The sequence below is a fragment of the Charadrius vociferus genome, unplaced genomic scaffold, assembly GCF_000708025.1.
Source record: "Charadrius vociferus isolate BGI_N301 unplaced genomic scaffold, ASM70802v2 scaffold167, whole genome shotgun sequence".
Classification (NCBI taxonomy): domain Eukaryota; kingdom Metazoa; phylum Chordata; class Aves; order Charadriiformes; family Charadriidae; genus Charadrius; species Charadrius vociferus.
In genome coordinates, this window is record NW_009649460.1 from 359978 (window position 1) to 380247 (window position 20270).

Here is a 20270-nt window from a genome sequence, read left to right on the forward strand (position 1 = left end):
ACTTATGCTACTGCGGCCTGACCGGCAGTTAAATGGTGGTCAGCAGAGATTTTCCTCCTGTGTAGCAGAGCTCTCCCTTTCCGTACCTGCCAGGCACTTGCCGACAGCTCAGGGGTGGGAACACCGGTGAAACATAACTCTCCCCTCTGGTTTCGGGGCCCAGAAATCATTCAAACCACTGTTGTAAAACAAAACTGCTCATGGTAACCTTTTCTCACCTGACTTCTCCCAAAATACTTACATCACATCTACGAAATGGCTTTTAGTCATGATACAAATACTTGGCCTTCCAGGTTATGTGGTTATTGGTCTTTTGCAAAAGGTTTATGAACAAGGTGACTATAAGCGGACCTAAACACGAGTGGAAGAGACCCACATACCCTTTACAAGGAAGTTTCATGCCTCTAAGACAATCCAGATCATCTTGACTTTTCTTCTCTAGACCCCTACAAATTTTTTGTACAACAGTAAACTTGTGAGGCTAAAATTTGTCCTACAAATGGAGGGGACTAGATCATTTACAGACAAGTATTTGCATACAGTATCTAATTTTTATATACAGCACTATCAGCACTGGAGGTCCATAAATATTTATGTGTTTGCAAGTACATAAACAGTATCTACCATTATTTTGACTACAATATGGAATTCAACCTTCCTGCCTCAAGGTATCAACTAATCCTTATAGGATTTATCCTTTCTGCTCTGCACTCAACATTTCCAGACTGTCCAGGTAACTTGCATGGGTTGACAATATGGTGTCTCAAAGCTCTTTGAGACAAGAGGTCACATTTACGAATAGTCTGCAGCAAAATGAAAAATAGTGGTCTTGCAGATTCCAGCAGCAAGCTTTGCCTATCCCTCTTAAATTTCCCTGTACAGCAAATACACATTGTCAAAAAAAACCCAAAAAACTTTTAAAAAATTCAGAGGAATGAGATTTACATCCACCATTAATGTTCTCTGTTGCAGATGCAAAGATAATTAATGTAATCTAACACATCTTGAGGTAAACTAATGTGCATACAGATATAAACAACAATTCCAATCTTTTAAAGAGCGCAAATCTGGTGCTTATTAGAACAGTTCATAATCACTCCCATTTCAAGTTCTGCATGAGAATATGCTGTAATGAGGAATTTAAAACCTTCTAATTAGACATGATTTTATAAAACAGACAGATAATTAAAATGGTGAGGGTTACACAGAGAAAGATGAGAAAACACTGTAAAACAGACAGAAAGGAAGAAAAAGGGAATAAATAAAGAAAAAATAAACACAAAGCATCACTGATGTATCAAATTTATCCTGCAAAATTTGAAGTGTACCGCAGTTTTAGATTTCACAGTGCCAAAAGCTACTATCAAACATTTTTTATAAGGTTATGCTAGCATAGGTAGATTCATACTGACAAATTTATTTGATTACAGGATGTTTACTAAGCCTTGGGGGTTATTTTCTTACATTTTAGCACTGCAGAATGGGAAATTGTGGTCTATAGACCATCACTGTTAAAACTGATCGAAACACATAGATAATAGTTCTTAGCTGTAGAGCTATTGCAGAGCTATTTACGCTGATTTGTGCTCAGTGAGAGATTGGAGCAAATAAAAAATATTTTCTATGTATTGTAAAGAAGGAGGGTGATCTTCTTCTGCTAAAAGATGGGAAGAGGTAAGAAGCTGATTCCATAGTAAGCAATTCTTCCTCTACAAAGTGTGGGTGCCATGCAGGACACTGAAGGCTTGTTTATTCCCCAGCAATACACAGAAAACACTGTGCAGAAGAGTCTGTTTGAGGATGAAGGTGACAGAAGACAGCTAACCCTTGTTAGCAGGATACATTGCACCCCAAGAGAAGGGTGGTCCTATTTCTTTCTTTTTAATGCGTTTAAGAAGATGAGTTCATTTTGCCTTCGTAGTTTTGACAGAGATATTTTAAAAGGTTTGGGAATGAAACTTTAACTGGGAGACTCGGTTTGTTTTGTGTTGTCACTGAACCAGCTGATTTTCCCCAACGGTTTAAGCAATTTCCAGATTGTAACAGGGGATGCCACACGCTAGCTAGATACTGAGCAAGCGCCTATCCAAAGAGTCGCTGCATTTCCAAATGCTCCATACCAGTGGGAGAAATTCAAGGAAGTACATATGTTGCTTCTAGTTTCCACAATATTTTGGGTGTGACTGACTAGACTCATATGTTCCCGTATTTCACCAGCAGATATGTATTGGACTCGGAAACAATTCCACACTATCAATATGAAAGTGATGTGCGAAGCCAAGAACGCTACTACTTAAGATCTTGCCAACTACCCTTGATCAATAGATGAAGGTCAACTCACTCAAACACATATATCTATTTCTGATCAACCAGTTCTAGCTGCAGAGCTGGGAAATTGTTTATCAGTTAGGAGCTAATCTGCTTATATTAAAAGAGGAATGTTCCTCTTTACTGATAAATAAATATCCATCAATGTTGCAAGTGATAATGTTTAGCTAGTGAGGAATTATTCAGTGTTGACTAAATCTATGAATGATAGCAAAGAGAAGACAGTTTGAAACTCATCCATCGGTGGTCAGATCTTGTGGATTGTCTGGTTGTGTGTGTGACTGCACCAAACTCCATCACAGATGGAAGAAGGACCACCAGTTTCTGCTCCAGCATCATTGTATCAGGGATGGTCTCTCAGGTCAGCTGTCTTCTTCAGAGGAGGGAAATATATTAAGTTTTCAAAGAAAAAAAAAAAAATGGTTTAAGTTAGCCAGCCTTGCTTCTGTGCTTGGCTCTGCAGATGCTGCAACAGAGAAGATAGCCCTGTCCCCACCGTTCTCTTAAGCCTTTGTCCTGTTAAGAGTTCGGTTTGTATCTTCACACTTCATTTGAAGTCAGTCACTCATGAATGCTGGTGAACAGTGAGACCAACTCACTCCTCAGTATCAGAGGTAGGATTAGTCTGAACCAAAGATATTCCATACAGACAGCAAAGCATGACTTTTAGTAAATAATCAATGCCCACATTTTTCTGACAGCTTGTTAAATGAGGGAGCTTTGTCTTTGAAGACATGGAGCCGGAAAGAGCATTATATACATTTATGATACGTGTTTTTAATCAAAGCTGAGATCAGTAAATTGTTCCTTTACATAACCTTCATGACCTTCAGGTTTGTCAAAAGTTTAGAATTTATGGACATCATCGAATTTTCTGAGGCACTGAGGTAAGGTGATACTTCCTCTGTCTCAGCAGCATTTGATATGTAATGACTTGAGATACGGGGGAGTGATCTAACAATACCATACTTCTTTCTATCATAATAGGCGGATTCTCTTGTTTGATTTCTTCATTGAAAGTCTTTATGCCCCAAAGTGCAGAACAGACTTCCATATCGTGTATATCTACTTCCTCTCCTTCTTGCTGAGGTGTATCTACAATGGCCTTTCTTGCAATCCAGGCCACTGTTCCAGTGGTTCACTATTCCAACATGCCTTGGCCTAAAAGCAAGTGCCTGAGACCACCCTGAGAACCACAGGTACCTGCTCTCCCACTTTAGAACCAAACATTAGTGTTTTCAATCCCTAGAACTCAGACACCTGACTTGGATGGAAGCCACCCAGCTTTAACTTCTATGTAGAGATGTGCAGAGCTGATGAATGAGAAAACTGTCTCTGCATAGAGAGATGCAAAATATTTCTATGTCCAATTGCTCAAAATCGACAACAGAAGCTACCTGTGGCTGCTCAGGGATTTTTGACTGCTGGACCAAGGAAGGAAACTATGTAAGATAGCAAATGGGAGATAGAGAAGATAATCAAAGATGTATAATAAACTGCAATTCTCATAATTTTGTGGGTTTTTACATTATGTAGTGTGTGTTCATGTGGTACAGAGCAGAAAAGTAAGTATCGTCCCTCAGTAAAGCATTGTTCTGCACTACTTTATTTGAGAATTTCAGTAAGGCCAGTGAGACCTAAACAAACTCCAGGATGCCAATAGCTCATTCAAGGCTTGTGCTGGAATGATACAGTAGCATGATCTTTTGATGTTTTTATTTTATTAAGCAAAAAGACAAATGAATTCTTGTTTCTTCTCATCCGAAATCCAAAGATTCACAAATTAAGCTTTGTTCAAGGTGTACAATAATTTCAAAAGGATATTTAGCCTTTGTGAACATCTGATATGTTCCTGTCCAAATGCATTTTTAAGCTGTCTCTTCCTGTGTTTTCCCAATAGATAGCTTAAATTGGAGTACGGTCTAAAAGATTTTCACACTGCAGGTGGGCTATTGGGAACTTTAGAAGGTAAGACCTGATTACTGAATAGCCATGAAGAATGTGTCAGCTCCACATGGAGAAGAAAAGGGAAACAAATAGCAAAAATGCTCTGATGGAAATAATTCTCAGGTAGAGAGACTGGTAAAGATTATCTAAGAAAGAAAAATGTTCAGTCTTGGATATTGAAAGTCACAATTTCACACTGTAACCACAAAGGACTCAGGTTTTTAGCAGAACTGAGAAGCTGGCTTTCACCGCTGATGTAGTCCCCAGTTACAGAGGTGTGAAATGTTTACTTAGGAAGTGCAATTCCTCACAAACGGCAATGCAAAAACATTCATACCTAAGAGAAAACCCCATTTCCATACATGCGTGCATATATCTAAACCTCCTGGATTATAGCCACTGAGTCCGATGCAGGAAGCAATATTTTCTGGACTGACCTCTTCCCCTGTGTCTCACTGGGGACTTGGCCCCATAGGTGGAATCTGATGTTGTTCCCTGCTGCTTCTGCTCCCATCGGGGGCTGCACTGAAACACAGTGACAGCAGCTGCTGAACCTGTCTACCATCACACCATGGCATGGCCCTTCTCCTTCCCCAGTGCCATCTACCTTGGGGCCATGTTGACTTTCTCCAGCCCTACTTCAAAGATGTTTTACCTGCATGAAAAGACCTTATAAAAGACAAAGACTGGTTCCAGTCTTAGTAAAACCACTGTCCTACTCATATGTTTGCTTGAGACCTTTGAGTGCAATGACAACCCAACTGGACTTGGATTATCTGTTCATAGCAACATTTCACCTCATAATTGAGTTAAACAACTAGTTATTCCTATAGCCAGAAAGCATGAACAGGATGATAAGGGAAAACTGATTTATGATCACTTGGTATCTGAAAGGTGTAGCGTTCTATTTAACAAATAGTATTCCTCTAGATTGGAAAACATCATAAACACATTGGAAAACCTTCAGCCAGACCCATAAACCACATGTATTTTTTTAACATTTTAATTTAGCTATCTGTTTTGGATTACATAAATTAAAAAAATGAATTCTGTATTTTCCTTCTAAAATAAATCAATTCTGCTACATTGGAATTACCGATTAGATTGAGCATTAGGGAACGTATAAAACTGCATCTTTAACAGACACGACAACATTTCTCAATGAGAATCAAGCAGTTTGCAGTGACCTTCATGTTGATCAGTGGGGGGTCAGTACTGGCATTAAATCATTTTGATTCACAGATGAGATCAACATATTCATATTTGTTTGCCAAATGTGTATTTTAATTTAAGCTTCCTCTGATTGATGCATGTAATTTATGCTGCTTAGAACTAAGGCGTCATATTTTTCTTTTTTCCTAACTAACCGGGGGAGACTTTCTTGGAAACAGATAAAGGAAAGAGTCCAGTAATTTGTAGCAATGTGACTACAGCCACACATGTTCTAGAATTAATGTTCTTCATTAGGGTGAAGAGTATCAGCTGTATATATACATCAGGATTTTAATTAACTTGGTCCCCACAACAGGACACATGATTCAAACTGTTTTTCCTTTATTCCTTATTAGATAAAAAAAATACCAAACCAACATGATGTAAAGTTAAAACAGAAAAAAAAAAAAAACCAACCCAAAACCCAACCCCATGCACATGCAACAACAAGAAACAAAATCTAAGAGTTGCAGTCAAGGTCAAGAATATTTCTGTAAGTCAGAATTAATCATCGGGAGTAACTTGGCACTGACTTCTCACCGAACTGCGCTCTGACGGAGAGGTTAGCAGTTCTACCTACCCTGCACAGCCCAGGCTGACACAAGGGTAGTGACTCATTTGTGGGATAGTTTAAATTCTTCGCACATATTTTTGGGATGGACACAATTTCATTTACCATTGTAATTGGCTACAAAAGCTGCAACTGCTGAAAAGGAAGAAAGGTTTGGACTCCGAGATAAGGGTATATTTTGAGAAAAAAATTACTAACCTTGTATAGAAAAAGGTTTCCAAGGCCTGCGAACTTTACTTATCAGCCACTTTCTCCACATCTCCAAAATTTCCACAGATATTTTATCATGTAAAAAATTGCTGCTGAGAAATGGAAGCCCTTTTTAAAGTGACCCAGGCAAGAGCCGGGCAGTGCGTTTCATGCAGTCTCAGGTACAACACATGTCGGACCACAGATGGATTTGTGCGTTCAGGCAGTCACACGCAGAGCTGGGTACTGGGTTAGGTAAAACTGGTACTGACTCACCGTAATCCAATGGCTGAGTATACAGAAAGGGACTTACACAACTGGATCCACCACTGCACTGCGCTGACAGATGGGTTGTCCTTTAAGCGAGCGCAGAACAGACTGCCAAGGGAAAAATGCATCTTACGGTGGGAGTGACTGGTTCACATTTCACCTGACCTCTGTGTAACCAAACCAATGACCAGATTTGCAGCTATGTTGGCTGAGGCTTCTGTATTTCACTGAGCATGAATTATATATATGAAAAAAACTGATGGGTGAACCTCCATTGACTAAGCATTTCCATGAGTTTGAACGCATAACTAAATATGAACTGTAGTTGAACAAATAAGCAGGAACTTATGCATACGTGGAACTTCAGTACACAATTTTCAAGGTGGGTTAAACAGCTGTAGAAAAAATATTCTTCTTCCAGGAATAAATGCAGCTGACTGGAGATCTTATGCAGAACTGCCATTGATTTTCAAATCCACGCCCTCTCGACTTTCTATTGCTTCTTTATACCATTCATTCTTTAGCTACGTAAATAAGGTTAAGAAATCTTGTTATGAAATTTTTTGTACCTCTGCCTCCACTTTTAGAGAAGTAGGAATTCCCAATGAAAGAAAAAAAATTAAGCAGAAGTTTGTAAGATCTTTGAGGTCTGAAGTTTGGCTATTCATGTGCATTGACTGCAATACTGTTGCTACCATTTGGTAAAGAATGAATACATATTGTGTTAAACGAAGTTAAACAGAGTTTCAGATTGTTTTTGGTTTTTTGGGAGGGTCTTCTATTTGTGGAATAAGGCATATAATCAATCCAGGCTAGAGTCTGACTTCTAATTATGTACTTTCTACCCCATTTATGTTAGACATCCAAGATGTAATTCCGAGCAACTAATATCCTAAATTCTTTATAATATTAACAGAAGAGGTATATTGGTGGAAAGAGATAGATTTGATGCTGAAGTTAGGACAGAGTCCCATAGCTCTGAAACAGTGAAAAGTAGATATACTGCAGAAAAACATGAAGCATCCTAACATGCTGACAAAATATTCTAGAGATCTTGGCACAGACTCTTAAACAGCATAATCCTGGTAAAATAGCACTAGTCTTTGTTTGCTATTTTCCAGTAAGTCTTCTTTATTTGTTTCTGGTATCATAAATTGTCCTGTTAAGCAGAGTAATAGAAAAGATGCCTTTTATCTGTCTGGAGCCACTGGAGCCAGCCGACACTTTAAATCTTTGCATTTCTGATAAAATAAATTGTATATTTAAAGGAAAAAAAATTACACAAAGTTATGTTTCACTATGTCATAATGATTTAGAAAACCACTTTGGATTATAAATTGAGGGTTTTTTTAAGACATTAGGCATTTTGCTATTATAGCACACTTATTTTCAGTTGGTAACAAGCAACTGAAAGCTATTAATTGTGGGTTTAACACGTCTGATGTTCATCTGACAACAGGACACTCTTCATTTTGTTCCGGGGGAATAACGTTATTAATTGTTTTGGGGATAAGAAGAAATCTAACTGGGTGTTTACATCTGTTACATAATAAATCAAGATGTTACAGTAAACCTACTGTACATTAAGAGATGTATGCCTGGAAGCAGATCTGGCAGTCAAAAACCAGGTTGCACACCCCCTTTGTTTATGAAAATCACAGGCTCCACTTCCAGCCAACATAAAATTGCCCATTATTAAAGCCATTTATCTGCTGATTATTTCCATACCATTATTTCTTACACTGTTCCAGCCACAAATAATATGGAAATGTTGTCAAATATTTCTTTAAAAAAAAAAAAAAAAAGCTCACACTGTCTCTGCAGGTTGATGGGATGAGCTCTCTCTCGTACATTGGAAAGCTGACTACTTTCCAACAACTTGATTTCACAAATGGAAAAACAGCATCTGTTTTCCTGCAGCTCCACATATGGCTCTCACTGTTGTAGCGTGGAACCGAAGCAGGTAGCCCCCGCGAGCACGGCCCTCCGGAGCCCCGCGGCCCCCCGGGACCGGCCAGTGCCGCTCGGCTGCGAGGGACACCGGCTCCCCAGGCAGTTGGAAGCCCGTACTTCATCAGCATATGCAAAGCATCCCTCCCGATGTCAATTTGTGGGGGAAAAAAATGCTCAAACGTGTATTTAGGGCTCCTGCGCTTGTCTTTTTGGTGTGGCAATTTCAGCGTATGTACTCCAAGGCATGATTGCTCAAGGACTTTAGAAAACGTCTAGCTGCCATCAACAGACCATGAGGGGAAGTCAAATCATTTGTAAGCAGAGTGGTGTGTGCATATGAAGAAAGGAAACAGAGCTTCTATGCTAGAATTAAGATTAAATGCTTTTATTTTTTCTCCATGGCCCATGATTATTTTTGGCTCTGTGACGTTTGCTATCCAGCAGCTCTTGCTGGTCCGTTTGGAGGAATTTGAAGCTGAAGTCAGATAAAAATATCCGGGCTTTTTTTCTTTCTTTTTTTTTTTTTTTTTCCTTTTTATATGTTTTGGTAAGCATGTGTGCTTGTGAAGGTCAAGGGACTGGCAGCGTCAGAAACTGAATTTCTGAATACATCTGCAGTTCAGGTATATTTCAGACAGATGCTCTCATTCTCAGGCTGCCCTGCCAATGACCTTAACCCCGATTTGGAAGGACAACTCAATCTACTATGAAGAGGAAAGGTGATTTAGTCTCCAGCCATGCTGGCAGAGTCTTGGACCTCTCTGAACACAGTTTGTCATTTGTGCTGAAACATCAAATCATTTGGTAATGTGAACTATCTCCCACTAGCGATTAAACTGAGACTAATCGCTAGTCTTTCCCTTTGAAATCTGGCTCTGAGTAATCCCAGTGATACAATATTATTTTTTTCCCCCTTTCCATAAAAAAAAATGTAACACATAACTATCTATTTAGCCATCTATCTATACCATTGTTTCAGACTTTTTGAAGACCAGACTCAGGAAAAGAAAAGACTATTTTCTGTGGTCGTTGCTGGAGACTGCATTATAGCAGGTTACAGCTTGACAAAAATCTGATTTGCTCAGAACTATCATTCCTTTCTTCAAAGCATTTATCCGCATCTTCAAACGCACCAACTGGGCCCCAAAAACCTAAAGGTGGTGTGGATCAAATCTAAGAACACTAAATAACTGTACACCCTCCAGTGAGGTGATGTCTCAGCTCACGGCATCGAAAGAGCGCCATGATCCAGGAAAGATGCTGGCACATGGCTGCAGCAAGGCATCTTGAAAAGGGAATAGCACGATGCTGAAAACTGGATGCAGTCTGCCTTTGGGGCAGGAGGAAGTAAAAAAACCCACATGGCTGTAGTCACCACAGGACAGGGATGGTCAGCAGCAATCTCAGAAATTACGTCAGAGAGACAGGGCCAGCAGGTGGGTCTGGAGAAGGTGAAGGTAATCAGGTAAAGAAGTGAAGAAAGAGTGAACACGAGGAGAAAGTGGAAAGAAAAGGGAAGACAGAAGAAAAAAGAGGGAGGAAAATAGAGGAATTAAATCCTGTGAGATGCTGGATAAGGGGGAAAGATAGTGCTAAAAGTGGTATTCAGAAAATCAGACACTTCCTCTGATCTCTTACATAACAGCTGAAGGAAAACAAAGGTCAACATGATTATTTTTTTTTGATGCAGGGAAAAGAAACATCCCGTTACTGAAATCTGTGACAGGGTACAGCATTATTGCACTCTCCTGTGTCAGGAAAGAGCTGCTAGTGCTTAATCAGCCAGGGTAGGCATCAGACTGTGAGGGAGACGGAGAAAGAGAAATGTCAGCTCTGCTGCTGGTTTGCAGGACATTAAAACTCTTCATTTTCAGTTAAGTGGGGAGCTGAGGTAAACTGGGTCTTCTCATGTTTCCAGCCAGACTGCTTTGATTGACCTCTCCTGGCTTTAGTTTTGCTCTAACTTAGTAAATTGCATGTTGTGAAGCAAATGCTCTCCGTATGCTCTGCAGACCTGGGGAAGATGAAAAGTCTGCTGAAGCCTGACCCTAGAGGGAGAGACAAGTTTTAGGGGATTTTAGGGGGTTTCACCCTCTCATGTGGCAGAATTTTTGTCTCACTACGTGAATATCTGGGTACCTCATTTGGAAAAATACTGGGACCTACACTGAAACTGAAAGGCCAGGAGGGAAGCAGAGTCCTGGCCATGCTCTGTGCCTGACATGAACAGACACCATGGCAAGCAAGCCTCAGGTGTCTGCTTTGCATAGCTGGTGAATATCTTCTCGTGTACTGAAAGACTGATACATGGGAAGTTGTGTTGGAGTCATTTAATAGTTGTCTTCAGCACTTAGAGAGTCAGTGTGCTGTGAGGTAAGTACAGAAATCTAACTCTTTCCAGAAAATTTACAGAATAGCACAAACAATCATTGTACAGCCACCCTCCACGTGCCAAAGTTTCTCTTTGTTTGATAACCTCAGTTGTGAACGGATTAGCAAAGATATGTTTTTATTTGCCTTGCGGTAGAGGTGGCAAAGGGAAACCATTCTTTCTGTGAGTCAGGCTAGTTTATCTGCAGATAAAGCCCTTTGAAAAGAAAATATCCAAGTCCTGTCAAATATAACAACAGCTTATAGAAAAAACACTGAAATATAAATGATGTAAAAGCAGGCACTGCGACACAATAAAAAAAAATCTGATCCCCCTTTTAACACTGAGGTCTGTATTTTTATGTTGAATCAGGCTCACACATAGCGCTCCATTTCACTCAGTGAAATGCCACGGATGTATTTGAAATGAAGAGCAAAATTCCTCCCTCACAGAGCAGTAAATTTTCCAAGTGTTTGCAGTTTGTTCTTTTCAGATGGATGAAAAAAGGAGGGAATCCACCTCAGAAATTATTAGAATACTGTCATAGTATCATTCATCTTGGCAAAAGTTGACTGAGCAGATGATGAAGATCCACTTAACTTGGACTCAATCAAAGGTTTTGCTATTTTCATTTCACAGGCCAGATGTAGCTCATCACCAGTTGGAGCTGATTTCAGAAGAGGTGTTAGAGTTTGCCGGTCCAAGAGAGGATCTGATCCAGGCATCAAAGAGAGCCACGAGAGAAGTGTGTGCTCTCTCCCCTGCTCGCAATTGTCTGCGGCACCGGCTGCTCGCTTCTGACAACCCCGTGTCACTGGCCAGGCCCAAGGGCTCCGGCACTCCCCTCCTCAGCCCTTCTGTCCCCGGCTCCCCATCCCAACCTACCGTCCCACCAGCAGCTGGCTAAACAGCATGGACTTGGTGCCTGCATAAAAGCGAGGGGGAATTGCTAAAAACCACAAGCCAGTACACTGGGAAAATTAGGAGCCAGCTTCCCACCGTGTGTTTGTTTGACTCACCCACACCCATACACTGAGCAAGGAGGTAGCTATCTCCTCACCACTTCTCCTTCATGGCTCTTGAACTTTTTCACTGTGTTGTGGGGAACACACTGCAAGTTATCTGTGTGGCATCTGTTGCCTGGTCTTTCTGACCTGTGCAAGAAGCTTTGTTAGTCTAAAATGACTGAGATCGTTTATTGGTGATGCCCAGAACGCTCAAGATGCAAAAGGTTCAGCAATACCCCAGCAGGATGCAAAAAGTGTGTGAAAATTTTCCTTACCCTGTCTTATGTCCTTAAAAAAAAACAACTGTGCCTGAAATATTATTGATGCCTATTGTCCACTGTTTCTATCACTGATTCTAATCAGAGTTCATTACACCTATTGAAAATGAAAGCCCTTGCAAGCAGTGATAGATAATGTCACTTATTTTGGTATTCATGCAGTACAGCTTTATTTTGTCAGGCTACGATTCAGCCTCATATAGAGGATCCTCCTGAGACCCAGGCATGACATTATGAACTTCAGAAGTTAACTGGAATTTCTCTGGCGTTTACATTTTTTCCCGACACTTCACAATAGGCGACTTTTCTCTCTCTCATAGGTTTTCTGTGAGTGGGTTTCTCCAACACATTTATAAAACTTTGTCAGCATTAGCAACTCAAAGCTTTCTATCTGATAATCTTTCTTCTATTTCCAGTCTCTGACTGGATAATCTTAAAGTGACCAACCAACAGAGCAGGAAAACTTCATAAGGACATTGCAATCAAACTAGTGAAATAGTTGCTTGGGTTTTCCAGCATATCTCCAGCAGAGATCTATGTTGGGGTCAAAAACTGTAGCCCAGTTACAGACTTTACGTGGTCAAATCTCAACCCGATCATGAAAACAGACTTCATGTCGGTTGCTTGCAATGTTCTGTTCCAACAAAAGCTATACAAATTCACCCTCTACAAGTGTGTGAAAGGATGAACCAATTGAAATTCCCATTGTAACAATATATGATAGGATATTAGAATAGCAAATATATTTATCAATGTTAGAAAAGATGGGCTGTCAGTTTTGTGCTTCTCCTTTCACATTTCTTCATTTTCTTCCTTACCATCATGCCAATGACAGAAACCAATAAAACATTTAAAAAACGGGAAAAAAAACCCACCATTGCCCCAGCAATCACCATTTGGAACATTTTCATAAATGTTCTTTTCGAGACATGCCCTACTCAATGAAATAGATGCCCGAAATCATGCATACTTCAACGTATTTCCTTTTCACATTCCTTCTGGACGTGTATTTATATGCCAACTCGTCTTCATAAATTTCATACTGGCCTTATAATAGCACAAATTAATGATGCCACTAGAAAAGAACTCAGCTGCTTTCAAAGGAGCAATAATCATGTCAGAGGTGCAGTTGGCATGAAGATGATTGAGTTGCACCTCTTCTCTGAGATATTTTCAGGGATGAATCATCCCTTACATAACATATAGCAATGGACAAATTTTCCATGTTACTCTGATACCTCATGCCATCACATTTAATTGTGTAACAGTCAATCACTATCGCATAAATTTGCTTCCTCAATGATTTGTTGTAAGACTGTGGTAGATGTGTTTTCAGTAAGCTGATTCAAGATTTCAGGAGACGTGTCTGACACTACACTGAATTGCAGGAACTGCAGGATAGTGATACACCTTTTTGGAGACAAACTCTCCTTCTGACTTTTTGATGTGAGCTAATTGGAACTCCTCTCTCAAACATTAACTCCTCCATTGTGAACAATCAAAGGGCAAAATTATAGACAATAAAAAGTCACTTTAATGTAAATAAAAGGACCTTATTACACACTTTGCCTAACAGACATTTTCATACCCTCATATATCAAAGATTTTCTTTACTGCTTGTGACATTTCTCAGGTTATGCCTTACATCTCTTTAAGAGAAGTTTAGATTAATTATTCATCTAATATTGCAAGCTAAATGCAGTCACCGAAACCCCCATGCTTTTCCTATACCACCATACAGATACAGCATTGCTGATGTGACACAGATTACCAGACATTTGAGTCAGTCTTCTAGAGCACTCTTTGGATTACTTAATATTTAAGAAGCCACAGTACATTTTAACACAATTAATCTCTTTCTGAATTTTTTCATTGTGGACTCTCTTGAAGAATGAAATTAAACAGAAGTAATTTAAAACCAATATTTTTCTATTAAATTGTTCTTATTAAAGTGGGTTACAAACCTGGAAAGGCCAGGACTGTTGGCCTTCCTCAGAAAAATGTTTTCAGTAGAAAGATGTAGATCTGGCATGGTGCATCACGCTGTTTTATAGTGCTTCACAGAGTATGGAATATCTATAAACCACCCACGCTTCAAGGCTGATAACATTTCACATCAGCTCAGTGAATGACACCCCAGTGCGCCAGGGAGTGGTGAAGTGGGTTTATATCTACACTGACTTTAACCTGACTGAGAGTGATTCATCCCATTTAGCTTTAGACACGTAACTGAAGTGACTAAGTTTGCAATCTAGGTGCCCTACAACTTAGGTTGATTGGGTTTGTGCTGGTGCATTAAGATTTACATCCCCGACCTGCCTCTCTCTCTCCTTCCACTGAGTCTAGTTTACCTCAGAGAGGTACCAAAAACTACATAGGGTAAATTAAAGCAAACTAAAATTGAATGACATTCTGAAAGGCCTGCAACTATTCAAAGAGAACCTCTGTTAACAGAAATATCAGATCCTAGCTCTTCTGATGAGGAGGACAGTTCACTAGGCTTTTACTAACATTGATATTTCAAAATCTTTAACAGATACCATGTTCTTTCTACCAGAGGAGAGGGGTGCCCACACACATTACCTGACATATTCCGCCTCACTGACACCTCCATGAAAGACCAAGGATGCCCTCTGGTCCTGGTAGACACTTATTCTCTGACAGTGATTTTAATGTAAATCCTTACTGAATGGGTTCTGCTCAGAGTTTGTTCAAAAGAGGGTTTGTGTAAGCCAGAACAATGCCGAAGAAGGGAAAATTAACCTACATAACAGCATGCAGTTAGGGAAGAAACCATATTTTGGGAACAAGTCATATGTAGGATCTTCTCCATCTTACAGATTAATTAATTTTAACTTAGAAAAGGTTTCCAAATTCACTTAAAACATAATATTGTGAATCGTATTTAGGATCTGAAATCTGCTAGAGTGTATCCCCCCTTCCACTGCAAAGTGTCAGACTTTGCAATACATTTCCCTCCTCTCCAGTTATACTTTGTACGCACTCAACATGCAGTTTATCTGCAGCCTACGTGACCTAAGCCTCCATGCAGAAAGTCACGCTGTTCTTAACTGGAACTGTATGAAAGGTTACCATATACTGAACTTCTCCCTCGATACATTCCCTTCTCCTGCCAAAATTTTGTCCATATAGAGTTTAAGGATCTTGAAAATCTGCCTCGGAATTCCAGATGTTTGGCAGCCTGGCTGGGGTAACAGCTCTGCCTAGGACACACTGGACATTCAGAATACCTGAATCTGCTGCGGACATACACGTCAACCCTGAAAAACATGTAGGATACACCTGAGGTTCTGGGAAAATATCCATCAAAGGTGCAGCTTGTGCTCAGGAGACAGGATGGCCAAACTGCATCCAGTTCAGTCTCCAGAGTTTCCTCTTGTACTTCACACTTAAAATGACCCGTGCAATAAACCTTGTCTCACCAGACTTTCCTGCAGCTTGGGTGTTACAGCATTGTCAAGGTGATTGGTCAATTGTCAATTGTTTGGTTTCCATCAGTTTGGGGAACTCAGGTTAGCCATGGCACAGAATGTGCTCAAGGCTGCTGGCTTTTCCGTTTGGCCATTCTGCCGTGCCCTGTTGGGTTGGCATGTCCAAACTGCTTTGAACACAGCTACTGGACCTGACCCCTTGAAGGCTTCTGCTCCGCTCTGTCCAATTGGGCTTCAGAGGGCACCAGCTGGTAAGGCAGTTCTGGGCACCCTCAGAAGCAGAAAATGTATAAAATGAGGATATTTCTGAATGAAGAGGGAGGTGTCTAACCAACACAGACCTCTCCAATTTAAAGGTTTTTTGCACAGCAGGCTTTAATATCAAGTTTACATCTGTACATCTCAGGCCTTATTTGAGCTGGACCTTCCAGCAAGGACTTCCAAAGTTTAACAGAGGCAAGAGGAAAGCATCCTGGGAGTGAAACTGACAGTGAAAAAAAGCATTGTGTGTTCATATTTTCTGTACAATTCCTTCTGTGTCAATGAATTGTATCTTTTAGCGAAGGGCCTGAAGAAGGGTCTGGCACCACTTTACTCCTACTGTCTGAATTCACCCCTTGTTTGATATTGTGGCAAACCCACGAAAGTCAAAGTACTTGCTCATGTGTGAGTCAGAGTGAAATCCAGAACGTGGATGTCCATTTCAAGGGACTGTACACAATTTTCAACTGATTCAGCCAGTAAGATTTTGGACTTGCACAGAACAACACCTTCATAAAGATCCATGCATACACCTTGACCTGTCGTTTCCAGTGCCACTTTGCAGAGTGGAACATCAGGCTTAATCTTACATTTTTACAAGACATTCTGGCAAAACTAAGTTGTTTGATGTACATGACACCGTATGTCAAATCTTTTATGTATCTTGCTGGATAAGCAGAGGATCGAGGTGAAAGCTGGTTACAAAAGCCATCTGACAATGTTGTAAAAACCACCAGATTTTAGTTATAGTAGAAGTAGAATGTTAAAGTACTGTGTTCTGAAACTAGTAACCATAGAGCCCTCACTAGATAATTATTGTTCTGTATCAAGGAACAAGCAGAACTCAGAAGAAACAGTGAAGAATAGAATAGATAAGTTTTTTCTGAGTCTAGTAATTATAGAAACCTGCTATGCACCAGTGATGCTGCTTAGAGACCCCCCTTGCCCTTCCCATCTTGATTTAAATATCAAGAAACTAATTAATAGATATTAATAGAAATAACCATTGATGATTTAGATATGGGTATTATATATATATAATCAAGGGACTAATCAATGAAAATCAAACCTGTAACATGTATTTGGTAACTAAGTATAACCTGAACTAACTGTTGAACAATATAGCATTGAAGTACCTGTCAAGAGAATGATAAGTTGTAGGCCTGATTAGTAAACCGAGAAAATCTTCTGGAGGTTCCAAGATTAAAGAGGGGGGGCAAGACTCTGTGACCAAGCTGATCATGCGCAAGAATCAGGTTCACCCAGCGGACACAGTGAGGAAGACTATGGATGACCACCAGAGGACCCTGGACGACCACCAGTGTACCTGAAGGTGCATGCGTCATGGACATTTACATATATTAATGAGCTCTCGGGAGTCTTATGAATCTGTTAATTATTTTCCAGAAATGTGATGAATATGTATGTTTTGATTGTATATAATTTTCGTGAGTGGAGCAACTCGGTATGCACACGAGGTGGAGTGATCCCCTGTGCGTCCGGTGCCGTAATAAAGAAGTGCCTGCTTTCTAAACTTAAATTAAGGCTTAGAAAGTTTGTTTCTGCTGATTTTGGTAACAACAATAATTTGAGTTCCAGGAAGTTACATAAAACAAAAAGCAAGCCAGTAAACAGTTTCTTCATTTTTAAGATGCTTCCAAATTAATAGACAATTGCCTTGGCTGACCAGAGACAGATTTCTTTGGGAGCTTGCCCACAAAAACAATCCAAGAACAATTAGTGCAAGTAGCTGGACAATATTTTTCTAAAAACTATTACTTGAGGGAGCATTCATGCTTCTACAAATGACCAACATGACTTTACATTTCCCTGTTTAAATAATGTGGTATTCATTTCCCTGCTTTTCCTTTTTTCTGAGTGCCGTCTCATGGCAATCCTCTCCTTGCTGATGGGAAGTTATTGTATTTCAGTACTTCTGTGAATAAAAATAATCTATCTTTTTTTTTTTTTTAATAATACATATATCAGAACAGCATTCTGTATTTTCACTATAGTGCTTTTGGCTTTGGTGTGATGTAGTGAAACTCAATAACTTTTTATTTTTATGTCTGAGTGGATATTCTAGCACGTAGAAACCTTCCTAGCTTCCAAATATTACGGATTTGCTGGCTTTTAGTGCATTTCTTTACAATGCAATCCATCTTTCATCCAGGGTTTTGTTTGTGGGGTTTTTTTTAGCAAGAAATGGTACCTTTTTAAAGGAAAAGAAAAAAGAAACCTAATTTGAGGTCTGGATTCACAGACAATTTTCTTTGGGGTAAGGATGAGGAAAGACATAGAGCCTGAGTGACAGCTATGTTATCAGTTGTGGAAAATAGGCTACTCTTGCTAGATTCTCCCAACCAAACTTTTAAAAGTCTTCTTTAGTCTTAACTTCCCATGGCACAAAAATTGAACGTTTGTATATAATCAAAGCATGGCTTATTTGTTTCATGTATCCTCTGTTCTTGAACACTCTATTTCTTTGCCTTTTTATTTCCCTTTGTTCTTTATAGACTGTCAGTTTAACAATATATTTAAAGAAATTTGTAATAGTCTCTTTGCACACATTTATCAAAACTTCAAGGGTTTTTTTTTACTTTATTAAAAACTACCTCATTAAAAAGAAAAACAGTCATACACTTTGGCATTCCAGCCTCCTCACGTGGCATGTGAGAGTTCAAGTATTTCTACGCCTGGTTTGTGGAGGTCTGCACAAACTGGGAAGTTGGCACTGATATGAGGTGCCCAGCATTTATAGTTTTAACCAAATTTTCAATATTCCAAACTGAGTTTAGGGTCTTAAACCAGAAAGGATTGCTTTGGCAACCTATCAGCCACACTTACTTCACTTACTTAAGTAAGGGCATATACAAAATTGTTATTCAAGAATTGGAAAGAACTGTTTCCTTTTCTCTTTCTGAAGAAAATTTATATATATATATATATATTAGATATAGATATAGATATAGATATATATCTAATGTGAATCTTATTCGAATAGCTGATTTTATTTCCTTGGAGAAATAAAATTTCCTATGAATATTTGCCACATACTAGATATTTTCCCCTCAAAATTCCAAAATAAAACTGCTGTTATTGAAGGCTTACTGAAGTTGAAAAGCATTCAGTTGCAGGTTTTTTCAGTTGAAGGCTAGAATTCAGATAGTACGGCATGGAGATTTTTGAATTAGTTTTTTTCAGAGATTTGACTCTGACAGCTAGGGGCTGGGTAGTTAACTGCTTTTAATCATATCATTCTCACAACTTGTGTCAGCATTGCCTAGAGCTACAGAAAGCTGCTCGGTATTGTAGAGATTGAGATTCGAGTAAACAAAAATCAGCGTAAAATGTGAACAAAACTACACCAATGTGGATTTAGACAAAAGGAGATGAGCAAGGGTAAACTCTCACTTACCCTCTACCTGCTAATCTGCAAATACAAGGGGGAATTGGATGTAACACGGGCACGACTATTGGGCAGAAGTGTGTGTGATTTACAGAAGCAAAGGTGAATGGAGGTGGGGGGGACATGGTGGCAGGGAAAAGGAGGGAGCCAGAGCCCAGCTGCCGTGTAACCATGGGCAACTACACGGACTCACAGGGAATTTCAGAGGTGCCAGCACAACTGTCTTTGGGGTCTGCCAAGGAGCCAGATGCTGGTGCGGAGTGAATATTTTAGACCATTTGCCATACTGTTTTCAGAATTCTACCTGATCATCTTCCCATCTCCTTTGGAAAACCCAGCGGTGTGTTAATTACCAACTTCATAAAAGAAAAAAAAAAAAGTCCACAGTAAGCTCAGTGAGTTTACAGAACTTTTGCCGAAATGCAAGACAAAGCACACCAGACTATCTGGGAAAACAAAACAGTACATTGTTATAATTAGTATGTTAAAATTCAATGGCAATGTATAACATTCATGGCCTCTCTGATTAAAAATGAGGTTCCTTCTTTCTATAACAGCCAGGGATTTTCATTAAGCAAAATGAAGATCTTAACTGCAGCTACTAAAAGCAGCAGCTGGCGTTTCTATTGGTAGAGCTATACAGCCTGTGACTTGTTCTTTCCTCACTTCTCATTTCCAGTGAGGCAACACATATCTGCTCCATCTTCCCTTCTTCTGAAAACCCTCTGACCACTGGAGAAATACGAGGGTCCTGTAATAATAATTCGTGGTTAAGCTGTTGCGGTGAGAAGGGTAAGCTGAAGGTACAGATTTCCAATCGGTAGATGCCTGTCTGTTGATTAGATATAACTGTGTTTTTATTTCCGTCTCTTCCAGATTAGAGGATATAAAAGCAGTCACCTGTCAACCCAATCCAGCAATGAAATTCAGCAGCCTATTGTCCCAATCACTGCTTTCAATCACTCTAAACGGTCTCCAGAGACAATCATTATTATAGGACATGTTCCTAAGAGTAGATAAAT